We start from the raw sequence: 18,370 nt of genomic DNA, 5'->3' as shown, positions 1-18,370 counted from the left end.
TAGTGAAAGCAGGGGTTATACTGTGGGGGAAGGGCATACAAAGCAACAAAGAAATAATTTATAAATGCGTTAGAAACAAATGCATGAAAGAAAAGAAAACATTTAAATACATATCTAAGGGTTCATTTTCCTAACATCACATTATCTGACCTTTTCTGCTTGACTCATACATATACTAGATATTGCAAATAAGGGAAACCATGGGACCTATGTTTCTTTGGGCCTGGCTTACTTCACTTAATATAATTTTTTCCAAGCCTTTCCATTTCCTAACAAATGGGGCAATGTCATTCTTTCTGATGGAGGCATAGAATTCCATTGTGTATATATACCACATTTTCTTGATCCATTCATCTACTAAAAACGATGGTTAGATGCCAGGAAGTAGGTGGCAATGCTTTAACCGTATGCGTGTTGTCAGGCCCAAGGGCCTCTTCCATCCTTGTAAAGGGGAGTGCTAACCTTCTCTCCTTTCATACAACACTTGTTTTGTTTTTTTGGGGGGGTCTGGTCATGGGGCCTGAACTCCGGGCCTGGGCGCTGTCCCTCAGCTCTTCAACTCAAGGCTAGCACTCTACCACCTGAGCCACAGTGCCACTTTCTTTTTGCTTATGTGGTGCTGAGGAATTGAACCCAGGGCCTCAGGCATGCAAGGCAAGCACTCTACCACTGAGCCACCTTCCCAGCCCATCAGATGCACATTTTAAGAAGTACTTCCTAATGGGCCACTGTTGGTTCATGCCTGTGATCCTATCTGTTACCCAGGAAGCTCAGATCTGAGGACCATGGTTCAAAGCCAACCTGGGAAGGAAAGTCTGTAAGACTCTTGTCTCTATTAACCACCAGAGTTGCTGGGGCTCAAAGTGGTAAAGTGCTAGCTTAGGGGCAGTGCTCAGGCCTGAGTTCAAGCCCCATGACTGACAAAAATAATAAATAAAAAGCACTTCCTTGGGGACATCTCTCTCTCTCTCTCTCTCTCCCTCTCCACACACACACACACATCTCTGTTTCTCTTTCCATCTATGGTTATCTCTTTATCTCCCAGTTTCTATCTCATCTTTCTCTTTGTCTACCTGTTTCTCTTTTATGTCTCTTTCTCTCTCTCTCTCTCTCTCTTTTTCTTTTTGGTCAGTCATGGGTCTTGAACTCTGGGCCTGGGCACTGTCCCCAAGCTCTTCACCTCAAGGCAAGCGTTCTACCACATGAGCCACAGCAACACTTCGGATTTTCTGGTAGTTTATTGGAGATAAGAGTGTTCAGGACTTTCCTGCCAGGGCTGGCTTTGAACCATAATCCTCATATCTCAGCCTCCTCAGAAGCTAGGGTGACAGGCATGAGCCATCAGCGCCTGGCTTTCTCTCTAAGGTCCTAGAGTTGGAATTTAAGGACTTGGGCACGTGTTCTTACACTTGAGCCATGCCTGCAGCCCTTTATTTCCGTTATTTTTTTTTCAGATGGAGTCTAGCGTCCCACCTTCCCCTCCCCCAACCCCAGGAGAGACTCAGATCATGATCTTTATACTTAAGTTTTCCCCAGTGGCTGAGATTACAGCAGAGAAAGACAGGACTCCTCTTATCTTCTCTTTCCTGGCAGTCACACTTCCTGGCGAGAAGCCTGCAGCAAAGATCAAGTTTCGCTGGGGCCCCTCAGCTGGTTCACAGTACAGGAGCTATCTCTGACTTGATATCAGATTACTCTCCCTGTCACCTTCTTATCGAGCGACAATGACACCGTCAGCTCAGAGACTCTTGGATTAATCCTTTCTCCAAAAACAGGGCTCAAAATACTCAAAGCCAGTGGTACGCACACACCTTCCATCTCCTCGTGCCCCGAAGCATCCAGTCCTTGATCCTCCAAACTGAGACAAGGATTTCATTCACATCCCCCTATCAGCCTACCCAGTAGAATCTGCTCATCTCTGCTTTCAACGTGACTCGTTGGACAGATTCTTCTCTATTCTTCTCCTTCTCTATTCATCCAGTCTCGAAAAAGTTAGGGTTTAATTAATCAAGAGATTCCTCTAAGCCGGGCGCCGTGGCTCACACCTATCATCCCTACCTACTCAGGAGCCCAGGCATGAAAGTCCATGAGACTCTTTATCTCCAATGAACCACTAGAAAACCGGAAGTGGCGCTGTGGCTCAAGTGGTAGAGCTCTCTCCTTGAGCTCTTCAGCTCAAGGACAGTGCCCAGGCCCAGAGTTCAAGCCCCACAACTGACCAAAAAAGCAAGTAGCTTCTCTGGTTCTTGCAACTGAGTTCCCATACAACAGGATTACACACACAAGCCCCCAGCTCCATAACCATTTACCTTCAGCCTTAAAGCATAATTCCCAGTGTAACTCACAGTTGCTTTGTTGTAAGTGTTTTAGCGTTATTTCCTTGAACGACTCAGAACGGTATCTTTCCTTCTTTAATATTAGTTTTCAGACCCTCACCTAGAACTCTATTTCCCCAGAGGGCTTTGTTTATACTGAGAACATTTTTTTTTTTTATTGCTACAGAATCCCTTCCAGTGCTTGATGATTTCTCTTGCTTCAAGGTCCTGTCTAGATCTGACATGTTATGATTCTGGGAGAGAGAGCAATGTTTTTAGCTCTGTGCTTGTCAAACTCAAAGAAGAAAGAAGGTTGAAGAGATTGAGGGGCGGGGGGGAGGGGGAGAGACAAAAATGTTGTTATTATAACCACCCTGCAGGATTGGAAAAGTAGCTCAAAATGACAGCATGGCTTGAGTTGCCCTTCATTGATTAAGGAGTCAGATGGGGTTTTTGTTTGCTTTTGTTTTCTCCCAAGAGCATGTCAAGGTTTTCTTTTCCTCCAGGATTTGTCTCCTTTGTGATTTGTTGGTTTGTTTGACAAGTCATGGGGCTTGAACTCAGGCCTGGGCACTGCCCTTGAGCTCTTTTTGCTCAAGGCTAGCATGTTACCATTTTTTTTGGGGGGGGGGGGTCCGGTTGTGGGGCCTGAACTGTGGGCCTGGGGCCTGAACTCTGGGCCTGGGGCCTGAACTCTGGGCCTGGGCGCTGTCCCTCAGCTCTTCAGCTCAAGGCTAGCACTCTACCACTTGAGCCACAGTGCCACTTCCAGCTTTTTGCTTATGTGGTGCTGAGGAATCGAACCCAGGGCCTCAGGCATGCAAGGCAAGCGCTCTACCACTGAGTCAACTTCACAGCCCCACTTTACCATTTTGAGCCACAGTGCTACTTCTGGCTTTTTGGTAGTCACTTGGAGATAAGAGTCTCCTAGACTTTCCTGCCTGCACTGGCTTTGAACAGTGATCCTTAGACGTCAGTCTCCTGAGTAGCTAGGATTATAGGCGTGAGCCACCGGCACCTGGCACTTGGCTAATTTTATTTTTTTATTTATTTTTTTGTCGGTCGTGGGGCTTGAACTCTGGGCCTGGGCGCTGTCCCTCAGCTCTTCAGCTCAAGGCGAGCGCTCTACCACTTGAGCTACAGCGCCACTTCCGGTTTTCTGGTGGTTTATTGGAGATAGGAGTTTCATGGTCTCTCCTGCCCGGGCTGGCTTTGAACCGCGATCCTCAGATCTCAGCCTCCTGAGTAGCTAGGATTACAGGCGTGAGCCACCAGCGCCCGGCTTGGCTAATTTTAAACACAGGAGAGCCTGCAAGGTGCGGTGGCTCAGAACTGTAATCTCAGCTACTTGGGAGGTGAAATTGGGGAGGATCTTGGTTCAAGGCCAGCTCAGGCAAATAACTTCATGGGAGGCCATCTCATTGAATATTTGCTGGCACCTGACATCCTAGCTATAGTAGGAAGATCCTGAGTTCAAATACTAACAGCTCCAAAAAACAAACAGAAAAAAAAAAAAGATGCATAGGCCAGTATTATAATTTCAATTACATCTCACTGAAAATGGTATATTGGGGCCAGGCACTGGTGGCTCACGCCAGTAATCCTAGCTACTCGAGGCTGAGATCTGAGGATCTCGATTCAAAGCCAGCCAGGGCAGGAATGTCCAACTCTTATCTCCAATGAACCACCAGAAAACCAGAAGTGGCTCTGTGGCTCAAGCAGTAGAGTGCTCTCAAGCTGAAGAGCTGAGGGACAGCGCCCAGGCCCAGAGTTCAAGCCCCACAACCGACCAGAAAAAAGAAAATGGTATATTGGAGTCTTGAGGTCCCGAATCTCAGGAAGTGACGCGTTATCTCTTTACAGAGGCAATGATGTTCAAATTAAATTAGAGTAAACACGTTCAACATGGATTGTCAGCACGTATAGGGGAAATTTGGACACCAGAGACAGATAAGTTTGGACACAATAACAAATAGTTGACTGGAGATAAGAAGCTTAGTGAGGGCTGGGAAGGTGGCTCAGTGGTAGAGTGCTTGCCTAGCATGCATGAACCCTGGGTTCGATTCCTCAGTACCACAGAAACAGGAAAAGCCAGAAGTGGCGCTGTGGCTCAAGTGGTAGAATGCTAGCCTTGAGCAAAAGAAGTTCAGGGACAGTGCCCAGGCCCTGAGTTCAAGCCCTGGGACTGGCAAAAACAAAAAAATCTTAGTGACTTTGTTGTCCAGGCTGGCTTCAACCCGTGATCCTCAGATCTCAGCCTCCTGAGTAGCTGACAGGCCTGAGCCACTGGTACTCAGCACACTTGTCTTTTTTACCCAATACTGGGGCTCTGCCACTTAAGCCACAGCCTTGCTTCAGTGTGTGTGTGTGTGTGTGTGTGTGTGTGTCTGTGTCTGTGTCTGTGTTTTGGTAGCTAATTGGAGATAAGAGTCTCATGGAGGGGCTGGGAAGGTGGCTTAGTGGTAGAGTGCTTGCCTTGCATGCCTGAGGCCCTGGGTTCCATTCCTCAGCACCACTTAAGCAAAAAGAAAAAAGCCGGAAGTGGTGCTGTGGCTCAAGTGGTAGAGCGCTAGCCTTGAGCTGAAGAGCTGAGGGACAGTGCCCAGACCCAGAGTTCAGGCCCACAACCAGACCCCCTCCCCCGCCCCCAAAAAAAAAAAAAGTCTCATGGACATTTGCGCCTAAGCTGGCTTCGAACTGTGATCCTCAGATCTCAGCCTCCTCAGTAGTTAGGATGATAGGAGTGAGCCTTTTTTTTTTTTTTTTGGTCAGTCCTGTGGCTTGAACTCAGGGCCTGGACATTGTACATTGTCCCTGAACCTCTCTGTGCTCAAGGCTGGCACGCTTACCAGTTGAGCCACAGGACCACTTCCCAGTTGTGAGGGGTTAATTGGAGATTAAAGTCGGGGGGCGGAGAGGAGGCGGGACCTGGGAAGGTGGAACTTTTCTGCCAGGGCTGGCCTTGAACTGTGATCCTCAGACCTCAGCCTCTTGAGGAGGTAGGATGACAGGTGTGAGCCACCAGCGCCTGGCTTCCTTGATCTTTTCTTTCTAGTTTTTTTTTTTCCCCCACATAGATAAAAGCATGATTCTTTTTTTTCAACAGCCATCTGTGGGAGCACATGGACTCCTTCATCTCCTGACAACTAGGATGTGACGGCGATCTGACAGAGTGATTTGGGAATGCCCTCCACCCAGGTCTTTACCATGGCAACATTCACATAAAGCAGAAGGCTAATAAAATGTGGATGGTGGCAGGTACAGTGTGTCTTGCGAAGTTCCAGAAATATTCTTCTCACCTTTCATCAGATCACGGTGACAGAGTACCTTCAAAGAAACTGACTCCAGCTTGAGCCCTGTGAGGACTAGCTGGTGCTTTGTTTTTAAAAGGTCATAAAGTCTCAGAACTTCTATTGGCTTTGACAGTCAAACTTTTGATTAAAGGGGGGGGAGGGCGGGGAACCACAAAGGACATAGAGAAAACACATTGGAAATATTACATATACTCAGCGCAGATGATTTACAGTCCTTTCCGTTCTGCTTGACAATCGAGAATATAATGTGTCAAGCTGGGTGCTGGTGGCTCACGCCTGCAATCCTAGCTACTCAGGAAGCTGAGATCTGAAGATCAAAGTTCAAAGCCAGCCTGGGCAAGGAAAGTCCATGGGACTGATCTCCAATGAACCACTCAGAAAACCAGAAGTGGCACTGTGGCTCAAGTGGTAGAGCGCTCACCTTGAGCTGAAGAGCTGAGGGACAGCGCCCAGGCCCAGAGTTCAAGCCCCACAATAAAAGAAAAAAGGGGGGATAAAGGGGTATAATGTGTTTCCTGAGAAACTTCTTTTTACAGTTGGATGTGTGGCTCAGGTTGTAACAAGCCAGCCAGTGAGCAAAAGCAATCCTCATACCAAGTTGGAGTCCCTGTCTGGGACAAAAAAAAAGGAAGGAAGAAGGAAGGAAAGAAGGAAGAGGAAGAAAGGAAGGAAAAGAGAGAAAGGAAGGAAGGAAAGGAAGGACGGATTTTCCACTTCAGATCTTGGAATATGTACACTCTCTGGTTCTGATCTTCAGCTCTCCTCACCCCCCCTTTGTGTGTGTGTGTGTGTGTGTGTGTGTGTGTGTGTGCCATTTTGGATTTGAATATTTTTCAGAAAAGCTGATTATTTGGGTCAGATTTTTGTCTTATTTTTGTTGGTTGTGGGGCTTGAACTCAGGGCCTGGGCGCTGTCCCTCAGCTCTTCAACTCAAGGCCAGCGCTCTACCACGCGAGCCACAGCCACCACTTCCGGTTTTCTGATGGTTCATTGGAGATAGGAGTCTCACGGACTTTCCCGCCCCAGCTGGCTTTGAACTGTGATCCTCAGATCTCAGCCTCCTGATAGGCAGCTAGGATGACAGGCGTGCGCCACCAGTGCCCAGGCTTGGGCAGTCATTCTAACCAGGAGCAATCCATTTGAAACCAGAGGAGAGAAAATGTTCAGGGAAGCTGGGTGCCTGTGGCGCACGCCTGTCATCCCAGCTACTCAGGAGGCTGAGATCTGAAGATGATGGTTCGAAAAGCCAGGCCAGGCAGAAAACTCCAAGTGAGTCGCTTATCTGCTCAAAAGCCAGAAGTGGCGCTGTGGCTCACATGGTAGAGAGCTGGCCTTGAACAAAAGAAGCTCAGGGACAGAGCCCAGGCCCTGAGTTCAAGCCCCAGGACTAGGAAATAAAACAAACAAATAGAAAGAGCCAGTGACAAGGAAGATGGACAACTCTGAGGAAAAAGATAACTGCCGAAGAGACAGAGTGGTAGAGCGCTCGCCTTGAGGTGAAGAGCTGAGGGACAGCGCCCAGGCCCAGAGTTCAAGCCCCACAACTGACGGGGGGGGGGGGGGGGGGGGGGGAGGGGGGACGGGACTGTACAGCTGACTGCTGACTGTGTTCATCAGAAAGATCGTCTGTCACAGGTCAATATTGATAACAATCATCCTCCTGCCTCACCTTGGTCCGATGAGGACATAACGTGCTGATTCCTTTGCCCTCTCCCAACAAAGAGAAACAAGATTAGAGATCAGCACGTGGGCTATTATTTCAGAAAGACAATTACCTGATCTCTATCATCATAATTCAATTTTTCAAGCTGCGGTGAAGAAAAAGAAAAGAAAAAAAAATACGGGTGTTAAGTTCGTTTCCTCCTCGTGCAAGAACATCCAACAAGAGTCCCCTGTCCCCAACTGTGAGAACTAAACCGCAGGCACGTGAACCACTGACTGTCCTGGGAAATAGCAAAAGGAGGCCCTTCTCGTCCAGGACTGGACCACTGCTTTGTGCTTTTTCAATCACAGAGTACTGACTGCGACCTTGGCGGTGATTTACAGCCCTAGCACTATCTCCTTTTCCCAGAGAACAGCAGCCTCTTCCCACCTTAATACCTCAAAGCAATTTCCCTTATCTACCAGAAGTTTAAGGCCTTTTCTGCTGATTCTCCTAAGAAACTATTGTCTGTTTTCTTCTTCTTTCCACTTTCTCACTTTCCCTCCCTCACACCAGCATCAGTGACTTCATCACAGGGAAAGAAGACTTCCCTCAAATATAGGATTTCATTATTCATTAAAGAATAATGATCCAGGGGCTGGGAAGGTGGCTCAGTGGTAGAGCGCTTGCCTTGCATGCATGAGGCCCTGGGTTCGAATCCTCCACACCATGTAAGCAAAAAGAAAAAAAAAAGCCGGAAGTGGCGCTGTGGCTCAAGTGGTAGAACACTAGCCTTGAGCTGAAGAGCTGAGGGACAGCGCCCAGGCCCAGAGTTCAGGCCCCACGACCGGACCCCCCCCCCCAAAAAAAATAATAACGATCCAAGTCAGGAGCCGGTGGCTCACGCCTGTAATCCCAGATACTCAGGAGGCTGAGGTCTGAGGATCGGGGTTCAAATCTAGCCCTGGCAAGAAAGTCTGTGAGACTCTTTTTTTTTGGGGGGGGGGGTCCAGTCGTGGGGCCTGATCTCTGGGCCTGGGCACTGTCCCTCAGCTCTTCAGCTCAAGGCTAGCGCTCTACCACTTGAGCCACAGTGCCACTTCCGGCTTTTTTCTTTTTTGCTTATGTTGTGCTGAGAAATCGAACCCAGGGCCTCAGGCATGCAAGGCAAACACTCTACCACTGAGCCACCTTCTCAGCCCCTCTGTGAGGCTCTTATTTGCAGTAAACCACTAGAAAACCAGAAATGGCGCTGTGGCTCAAGTGGTAGAGCACTTGCCTTGAGCTGAAGAGCTGAAGGGCAGTGCCCAGGCCCAGAGTTCAAGCTCCACAACTGAGAAAAAAAATAAAAAATAAAGAATATTCTTTGTAATCGTGTGTGTGTGTGTGTGTGTGTGTGTGTGTGTGTGTGTGTGTGTGTGTGTTATATAAGGAAGGGAAGTGTTTTCATAAGGAGAGCACTAAAAGCAGCTACCTGTCATCCTAGCTACTCAGGATGCTGAGATCTGAGGATCATCCTTCAAAGCTAACCTGGGCAGGAAAGTCCATGAGATTCTATCTATCCAATAAACCACCAAAATCCAAGAAATTGAACTACGGCTCAAATGGAAGAATGTTAGCCTTAAGAAAAAGAGCTCGCTAAGAGTATCCAGACCCTGAGTTCAAACCTTAGTACGCGCGCGGTGAGACTGTTATCTCCCATGAACCACCCAAAAACGGAAATGGTGCTGTGGTTCACATGGTAGAGCGCTCGCCTTGAGCTGAAGAGCACCCAGGCCCAGAGTTCAAGACCCATGACCAACAACAACAACAACAACAAAAAAAAAATAGAGAAGAGCCACAAGGTGAGAGAGTGAGAGTCCTGATGGCTTGTCTTTGTTTGTCATCGTAATTACCACCAATATTGTCTCACAGGTAGTGTGATCTCTCCGTGAAGCAGCTGACTGCATTTCTAACTGGAAGTGAAGGGAAGACTTCCTCCTGGGAGCTGGTATTTCTTTTGGCTTCAAGAAACCAGCTGGTATTAGGAAAACAGTTAATTGGATTCTTCCACCTTTCTCAGAAAAAAGCTTTGAAAGGGTTTGCTTTCTCCTTTTTTTTTTTTGCACAGGAACATTCTAGTCACATTCAAAACAAATCTTGCCAGGCTCCGGTGGCTCACGCCTGTCATCCTGTCTACTCAGAAGGCTGAGATCTGAGGATCGAGGTTCAAAGTGAGCCCTGGCAGGCAAGTCTGTGAGACTCTTTTTTTAATTTTTTTTTTGTCAATCCAGGTAGCTAGGACTCTACCCCTTGAGCCACAGCACCACTTCCACCTTTTTCTGCTTATATGGTGCTAAGGAATCGAACCCAGGACCTCATGCATGCAAGGCAAGCACTCTACCACTGAGCCACCTTCCTAGCTGTGAGACTCTTATCTCCTTTGAATCACCAGAAAACCAGAAGTGTTGCTGTAGCTTAAGTGATAGCGCACTCACCTTGAGCTGAAGAGCTCAGGGACAGCGCCCAGGCCCAGAGTTCAAGCCCCATGACCGACCAAAAAAAAAAATAATCTCATTTTAGCATTTGTCTGTTCAAGAGTTTGTTATTCCATCTACTGGATTTCCATGTGCCATTTTGAGCAGAATGAATCAAAATGATTGCTCAATGATTTTCCTTTCTTTTTTTTTTTTGTGCCAATCTTGAGGCTTGAACTCAGGACCTGGGCACTGTTGCAGAGCTTCTTTTGCTCAAGGCTAGCGCTCTACCACTTGAGCCACAGTACCACTTCTGGCTTTTTTCTTTGTCTGTGGTACTGAGGAATCGAACCCAGGGCTTCATGCATGCTAGGCAAGCACAATACCAGGAAGCCACGTTCCCAGTCCCTCATGAATGATTTTCTTGTGACAGGAATAGGAGAATGATTGCAGTAGCTTAGTGATAGAGCACTTGCCTAGAATATGTAAGGCCTTGGGTTTCATCCTGGGGTGGGGGCTGGAAGCCAGTTGCTCACACCTGTCATCCTAGCTACTCAGGAGACTGAGATCTAAGGATCATGGTTCAAAACCAGCCTGGGCAGGAAAAGAGCTGAGGACAGTGCCCAGGCCTAGAGTTCAAGCCCCATGACCAACATAATGATGATGATGATGATGATGATGATGATGATGATGATGATGATGATGAAAGTGGGGGGAGGGAATCACTTGATTGTACTGCTTTGATTGCTAGAAGGAGGAAAAGATTAAGGCTGCCAGAAATATTGGCAAAGCTGTGAAGAGGCCTTGGAAGATGGGAAAAGGGATGCCACCTCACAGAGAGGCATCTTTGTCTTGCTAATGTAGGTGACAGCATCTCGGTCTCACTTTTCTTGTTCCAGTTCATTCTGCCACTCATCACACAGCCTAATTACTTTTTTTGGCCCGTCTATAATTGAGTCCCTTTTATACCTCACTGAAACTCAACATTACATAACTCTTAGCTCCCCGCCGCCCCCCCCCCTCCCTGCCGGCCCATTAACCCTTCCAATAACTGCTTGAGTCAGGGAATTTTTTTTTTTTTTTTTACCTACTACTTTCCCTCTGCCTTGAAGTCTAAGTAACCTTGCCTAAAATCAGTTCATCAGCAAGACTTGAAGTAGAGCCATAAAAATGTTATTAGCGTGCGCTAGTCATTAATCATGTCTCTATTATCTTGTAGTTAGCTGTACCACTTCATAAAGCTAGCCTTGGAGTAGAAGTGATCCAGAGGATGCAACAGGAATATCAAAAAAGGAAAATTTGTTTAAATACGTGAACCTTGGAATTATTTATAGTGACATACTAAGACTTTCTCTGTTGTCTCTATTTCTCTTCCTTTCTTGTGTCTTTTCTCTCTCCTTTCCTTCCTTTTTAATTTTTTTTGGTTAGTCCTGGGGCTTGAACTCAAGCCCTGGGAGCTGTCCCTGAGCTCTTTTACTTAAGGCAAGTACTCTACCGCTTGAGCCACAGCGCCACTTCCGTTTTTCTGGTGGTTCATTGGAGATAAGAATCTCACAGACTTTCCTGCCTAGGCCGGCTTTGAACCACAATCCTCAGATCTCAGCCTCCTGAGTAGCTAGGATGACAGGTGTGAGCTACTAGGGCCTGGCTTCCTTCCTTTCTTTCTTTTATTCTTTCTTTCTTTCTTTTTGTTAGTCATGGGGCCTGAACTCTGGGCCTGGGCACTGTCCCTCAGCTCTTCAGCTCAAGGCGAGCGCTCTACCACTTGAACCACAGCACCACTTCCAGCTTTTTTCTTTTTGTTTATGTGGTGCTGAGGAATCGAACCCAGGGCCTCAGGCATGCAAGGCAAGCGCTCTACCACTGAGCCACCTTCCCAGCCCGTTGCTTGCTTGCTTTCTTTTTTTTTTTTTGTGAGTCCCAGGGCTTGAACTCTGGGCCCAGGCACTGTCCCTGAGCTTCTTTTGCTCAAGGGTAGCACTCTGCCACTTGAGCCACAAGGCCACTTGCAGCTTTTATCTATGTGTGTGGTACTGAGGAATCGAACCCAGGGCTTCATACATGTTAGGCAAGCATTCTACCACTAAGCCACATTCCCAGCCCTCTCTCCCTCTCTCTTCTTTTTCTCCTTTCTCCCCCCCCCCAGGTCCCTTACTTGAACCATACCTCCACTTGCAGCTTTTTGATGGTTAATGGGAGGTAAGAGTCCCAACAGATGCTCCTACCTAGGTTGGCTTTGAATCACGGTCCTCAGATCTGAGCCTCTGGAGCAGCTGGATTACAGGCGTGAACCCCAACACCTGGCTTAAATCCCTTTTATTATTTACGTTTTCTCTTATTGAAGTAGAGAGCATCCTCACAGACATGTATAGGCCATTGTTCAGACATTCTGTCTCATTTTCAAGTATGTGTTTCTTTTTCCCAGATGAGTCGCAGCAGACTCTCTCAGGAAGAGTAGATAGGAGTGATGTTTATATAGGGTCTCATATGACACCTAAAAGCACATTCTCTGTGTCACAGACCTTCCACAAACATGTGTTTATGGGCCATCATGCCTGGCTGGCCCATCATACTGTATCTCGGATTCTCAGCAGGTGCACAGATTGGATTTTCACTTATCTTTAACCGTTTTTCTCATTCTAGGCTATCTCTGTCATTATCTTTCGGTCCGAGAAAATGGTTTGAGCAAATGAGTTTGCTACTTTTCATTTAGCTCTGCTGTTTCCAATATTAGTCAGAACTTACGAAAAAAATGTAGGTGAATTCTTCTAAAAGCATCACAGCAACTACAGCTCATTTTTTTTTTAAAGGAGATGCTAAATATCTATAGAAATAAAATTAACAATATCCACAATGCTTTAAAAAATAGTATTTTCTTTGGTGCCAATTCTGGGGTTTGAACTGAAGACCTCTTATGTTCTCGTTCAGCTTTTTCCACTCAACATTAGCTCTCTACCCCATGAGCCACAACGCTACTTCTGGCTTTTTCTTGATTAATTGGAGATAAGAGTCTCCAGGACTCTTCTCCCCTGGTTGGCTTTGAAACTTGATCCTCAAGTCTCAGCCTATTACGTGGCTAGGATACCTTTTTTTTTTTTTTGGTCGGTTGTGGGGCCTGAACTCTAGGTTTGGACACTGTCCCTCAGCTCTTTAGCTCAAGGCAAGCCTTCTACCACTTGAGCCACAGCGCCATTTCTGGCTTTTTCTGCTTATATGGTGCTGAGGAATTGAACCCAGGGCCTCATGCATGCAAGGCAAGCCCTCTACCACTGAGCCACCTTCCCAGCCCAAGTGGCTAGGATTCCAAAACAATGGGTTTGATTACCAAGACAATACGATAGAAGAATCTAAAGTCTTGTTTATCTGATTTGCAACTTCCAAAGTGTTTTTTTCTTTTTGTCAGTGGGGCTTGAACTCTGGGCCTGGGCACTGTCCCTCAGCTCTTCAGCTCAAGGTGAGTGCTCTACTTCTTGAGCCACAGCACCACTTTTGGTTTTCTGGTGGTTAGAGTCTCATGGGCTTTCCTGGCTGGGCTGGCTTGAACTGTGACTCCCAGATCTCAGCCTCTTGAGTAGCTAAGATTACAGGGATGAAGCACCGGTGCCCTGGCATTTTGTTGTTGGTGGTGGTGGTGGTGGTCATGGGGTTTGAACTGTGGGCCTGGTGCTGTCCCTGAGCTCCTCAGCTCAAGGTTAGTACCACTTAAACCACAATGCCACTTCCAGTTTTCTAGTGGTTCATTGGAGATAAGAGTCTCACAGACTTTCCTGCCCAGGCTGGCTTTGAACCATGATCCTCAGATCTCAGCCTCCTGAGTAGCTGAGATTACAGGTGTGAGCCACTGGTGCCGACTGCTTTTATTTATTTGTTTGTTTTTAATCTGTGAAATTAGGATTCTAACATTTCTCAGAGAGACAAGATAGGGCTGCACAGAATCAGATACTGGAAGGTACTTTGAAACCCAGGGCTTCATGCATGTTAGGCAAGCACTCTACCACTAAGCCACCTTCCCAGCCCCTCAAGTGAATTCTTAAGAATGAGCTCCAGGGCTGGATGTATATGCCTTATAATCCCAGCTGTTCTGCTGTAGGCAGAATTATCAGGAAAATCTTGGTCTAAGGCCAACACAGAGCCAAAAACAAAACAAAACTTCCTATCTGAAAGGTAACCTAAAGTGAAAAGAGTTGAAGGTGTGGCTCAGTGGTAGAGTGCTTGCCTAATAGGAAATCCTGAATTCAATACCCAGGACCACTAAGGAAAAAAAGATGCCCTCAACAGAAATGGTGAAGGGTGTTGGGAAGCAGAGGAAGGAAGGGAAGAAATCTAGGAACTGTGTGATTTGCAGGGAAGTTCCCGATTCAGCTTGATCCCACCAGGAGTAGCGAAACATAAAAAGATTCCTGAAATCGGGGCATCAGTAGCTCATGCCTGTCATCCTAGCAACTCAGGAGGCTGAGATCTGAGGATCATGGTTCAAAGCCAACCCTGGCAGGAAAGTCCATGAGACTCTTATCTCCAATGAACTACTCAGAAAACCAGAAGTGGAGCTGTAGCTGTAGCTCAAGTAGTAGAGCATCAGACTACAGCACAAAAAGTTAGGACCCAGGCCCTCAGTTCAACCCCCTAGTATCTGCATACACAAAAATAAAAAAGAAAGAAACAAGTTCAGAATGTGGCTTCGTGGTAGAGTGCTCCCCTAGCATGCATGAAGCCCTGAGTTTGATTCCTCAGTACCACGTACACAGAAAAAGCCAGAAGTGGCTCTGGTTTGAGTGGTAGAGTGCTAGCCTTGAGTAAAAGAAGCTCAGGGACAGCGCCTAGGCCCTGAGTTCAAGCCCAGGACTGTCATGCCTGTCATCCTAGCTACTGAGGAGGCTGAGATCTGAGGATCGTGGTTCAAAGCCAACCCTGGCAGGAAAGTCCATGAGATTCTTATCTCCGGTGAACCACTGGAAAAAGCTAGAAGTGGTGCTGTGCCTCAAAGTGGCTTGCAGAAACTGATGATCTTGAAGAGGGAAGAATGAGAACTAACTTTCTCTGAAATGTCTTTCTAATAGCTCTGGAATGTGTTTTATGACTCCAGCCTCTCCTACAAACTCACTGGGCAAGTTCTTGCTTGCTTTCAATGCAGCGGAGCGGAGGAACTGAATTTACAAAGGAAATTGGCTTAGACCTCATGAGATCAAGATGTAAATGATTCCATCATGAAAAACTTCAGAACTCTCCACATCACGGACCAGCCATCTGTTTGCTAAGGATGTGTCCTTAGCAACTAACAGCTGACGTGTGTGTGTGGGGGGGGGTGGTGGTGGAGGGTTGAAGCTGATGCCTATAGTCCCGGCTATTCAGGATGCTGAGGATCTGAAGATCCCAGCTCAAATCCAGCCCAGAGAGAAAAACCAGTGAGGGCGCTTCATCTCCAATGAATCACTAGAAAAATAAGCCAGAAGTGGAGCTGTGACTCAAGTGGTATAGAGAGAAAAAAAACCTAAGGGACAAGCCCAGGCTAGGCCCTGAGTTCAGAAGATTGGAAGTGGAAAAGACTCTCAGGACTTCCAGTTCTACCTGTTATTTCCAGCTGTTTTCCCTGGGGTGGGGAGCGGGGGGGGGGGGGGGGGGGGGAGATAGCAGCAGCTTTGAAAAGCAGCAGGTCAAGTACTACCAGCAGTCACCAACATCGTTCTGGGCAGCTCATGCTTAGCTGGGCGCAGACAGCTCTCATCTTTCTTCAGGGCTGTTATCAGATGGAGTTACTTAATTCATACCAAACTCTTGGTGTTGATGTTGGTGTGTATGGTTCTTAAATGATACAAATGTAGCCTCGATATATAGTCTCCCTCCTTTCCCTTCAGAAGGTAACATTCATTCTTTCTTTCCTTGTCGGTTGTGGGGCTTGAACTCTGGGCCTGGGCGCTGTCCCTGAGTTCTTCAACTCAAGGCTAGCACTCTACCGCTTTAGCCACAGCACCACTTCCGGTTTTCTGGTGGTTTGTTGGAGATGAGTCTCATGGACTTTCCTGCCCAGGCTGGCTTTGAATCGCGATCCTCAGATCTCAGCCTCCTGAGTAGCTAGGATGACAGGCATGAGCCACTAGCACCCAGCTCCTTCCTTCCTTCCTTCCTTCCTTCCTTCCTTCCTTCCTTCCTTCCTCCATGTGTGTGTGTATGTGTATGTGTCTGTGCTGGAGCTTGAACTCAGGGCCTTACACTCTTAGCTTTTTCACTCAACACTGCTTCTCTACCACTTGGGCCATACTTCTACTCTAGCTTTTTGTAAACAATTGGAAATAAGAATCTCGTAGATTTTCCTGCCTGGGCTGACTTCGAACCATGATCCTCAGATCTCAGCCTCCTAAGTAGCTAGGATGACAGGTGTGAGCCACCAGCTCCCAGTCCAGATCTTCATTTGTGGCCTAGGCAAGCCAAACTTATCACAGAACACAATGTGAATGAAGCAGCATGTATTGCTTGTTCATGAGCAAGAGTGCCAGGCCTTGAGTTCAAGTCCTGATAGTAGTGTGTGCGCGCACACACACACGCACACACACACACACACACACACACACACACACAAATGAAATGGAACTTTGTATCTATCTTTAAACTGTGGAGCAGAGGGCTGGGAAGGTGGCTCAGTGGTAGAGCGCTTGCCTTGCATGCTCAAGGCCCTGGGTTCGATTCCTCAGCACCACATAAGCAAAAAGAAAAAAGCCGGAAGTGGCCCTGTGGCTCAAGTGGTAGAGCGCTAGCCTTGAGCTGAAGAGCTGAGGGACAGCACCCAGGCCCAGAGTTCAGGCCCCACGACAGGACCCCAAAAATAAAAAAAAAATAAAAATAAACTGTGGAGCAGAGAAATAACTATGAATGTAAGTTAACTGCACACACTTTATAATAGCAGAACACAAAAGAGGGAAAAGAGGGAATTATTCATGATAGAAGAACAGGAGAGGGGCTGGGAAGGTGGCTCAGTGGTAGAGTGCTAGCCTAGCATGCATGAAAGCCTTGGGTTCGATTCCTCAGCACCACAGACACAGAAAAAGCCAGAAGTGGCGCTGTGACGCAAGTAGTAGAGCGCTGGCCTTGAGTTGAAGAGCTGAGGGACAGCGCCCAGGCCCAGAGTTCAAGCCCCAAGACTGACAAAAGCCAAACAAATAAACACCCCAGTCAAACTGAGAAGGTATTTGACTCAGGTGGTCAATGGTTTTGTGGCCAGGAAATTAGGCCATAGTGGCAATGGGGGAATCCAAGATGGCAACCGTGAATGTGAAGGCGTGGCCAGGCTCAGTGGTAGAGTGCTCTCCTAGCATGCATGAAGCCCTGGGTTCAATTCCTCAGTACCACATACACAGAAAAAGCCAGAAGTGGCGCTGTGGATCAAGTGATAGAGTGCTAGCCTTGAGCACAGAGAGGCTCAGGGACAGCGCCCAGGCTCTGAGTTCAAGCCCTAGGACTGGCAAAAAAAAAAAAAAGGAAAAGAAGAGAATGAGTGAGATTAGAGGCCATTGTTTCTAACTGGCCGGAGGAGATTTCGGTTCATTCGGTCTGGAAGCCTCTTGGTGGCTGCTGATCATCAGCCGGGAGGTGACGATGAGAAGCTATTTCAAGGAATTCTGCCAAATTGAACAGATGCAGTCTCCTTTGCCGGCTTGTAAGTCTGGTTATTTTTCATCTTTGTTCTAGTTCCTGTGAGTACTTTCATCTTTAGCTCAGTTTTTTTTTTCCCCCTTTTGATACATCCTGAAGTTTAAAAATTCTGCTTAAAAGAGACCTATTTCTTGAGCTGGGCCCTGATGGCTCCCGCCTGTCATCCTAGCTACTCAGGAGGCTGAGATCTAAGGATCATGGTTCAAAGCCAGCCCAGGCAAGGAAAGTTCATGAGACCCTTATCTCCAATTAGTTACAGAAAAAAAAAAAAAAAAGGAAGTAGAGCTCTGACTCAAAGTGGTAGAGCAAAAGAGCTCAGGGACAGCACCCAAGCCCTGAGTTCAAACCCCACGACAAACACCACTCCCCTCCCCCAATAAAAACTACTCAGAATACTTTCTTTTTGTGTTTATTTTTTGTTGGTGGAGGGGCTTGAACTCTGGGCCTGGGCACTGTCCCTCAGCTCTTTAGCTCAAGGCGAGCGCTCTACCACCTGAGCCACAGTGCCATTTCCAGTTTTCTGGTGGTTTATTGGAGAATCTTGCACTTTCCTGCCAGGATGGCTTTGATCTGTGATCCTCAGATCTCAGCCTCCTGAGTAGCTAGGATGACAGGCGTGAGCCAGGGTGCCCATCTGTGAGTCTCTCTTCACATCCCATAAACAAATTATATTTGTCCTTAGACAAATAGCCTTGGTCACTGTGCCAGGTCCTTATCTGCACACTGGATCTAGGTTAAATGAAGAACACAGGTGCATATGAATGGCGCCAAGTGCTTAGCCTTTCTACATTATGAGGGAATTAGCTGCTTTGTGGTATAGATCTTCCCTGGGATTTCACAGTCGGGCATGATGCACAACTGAGCTCTGAGTTTCAGATGCTAAGTTGGGAAAGAAGACTTCTGCTCACATCGTAAGGATATTCTTAAAGCCATATGTTCACAGTTTCTTCCTCCTGGTGGGGAAACCTACTGAGGAGAGAATAATGAGATCATCCATCA

General features: G+C 47.2%; 1 non-coding gene across 1 annotated transcript; it reads right to left on the bottom strand.

Moving 5' to 3' along the window:
- Positions 1-358: 358 nt before the first annotated feature.
- Positions 359-484, bottom strand: LOC122095760. Its single transcript, XR_006145194.1, has one exon. It is a non-coding gene; the product is annotated as a U6atac minor spliceosomal RNA (small nuclear RNA).
- Positions 485-18,370: the final 17,886 nt, after the last annotated feature.

The sequence above is a fragment of the Dipodomys spectabilis genome, unplaced genomic scaffold (genome assembly GCF_019054845.1).
Source record: "Dipodomys spectabilis isolate Male_0828 unplaced genomic scaffold, ASM1905484v1 ptg000360l, whole genome shotgun sequence".
Taxonomy (NCBI): domain Eukaryota; kingdom Metazoa; phylum Chordata; class Mammalia; order Rodentia; family Heteromyidae; genus Dipodomys; species Dipodomys spectabilis.
This window is presented reverse-complemented; position numbering and strand designations above follow the sequence as displayed.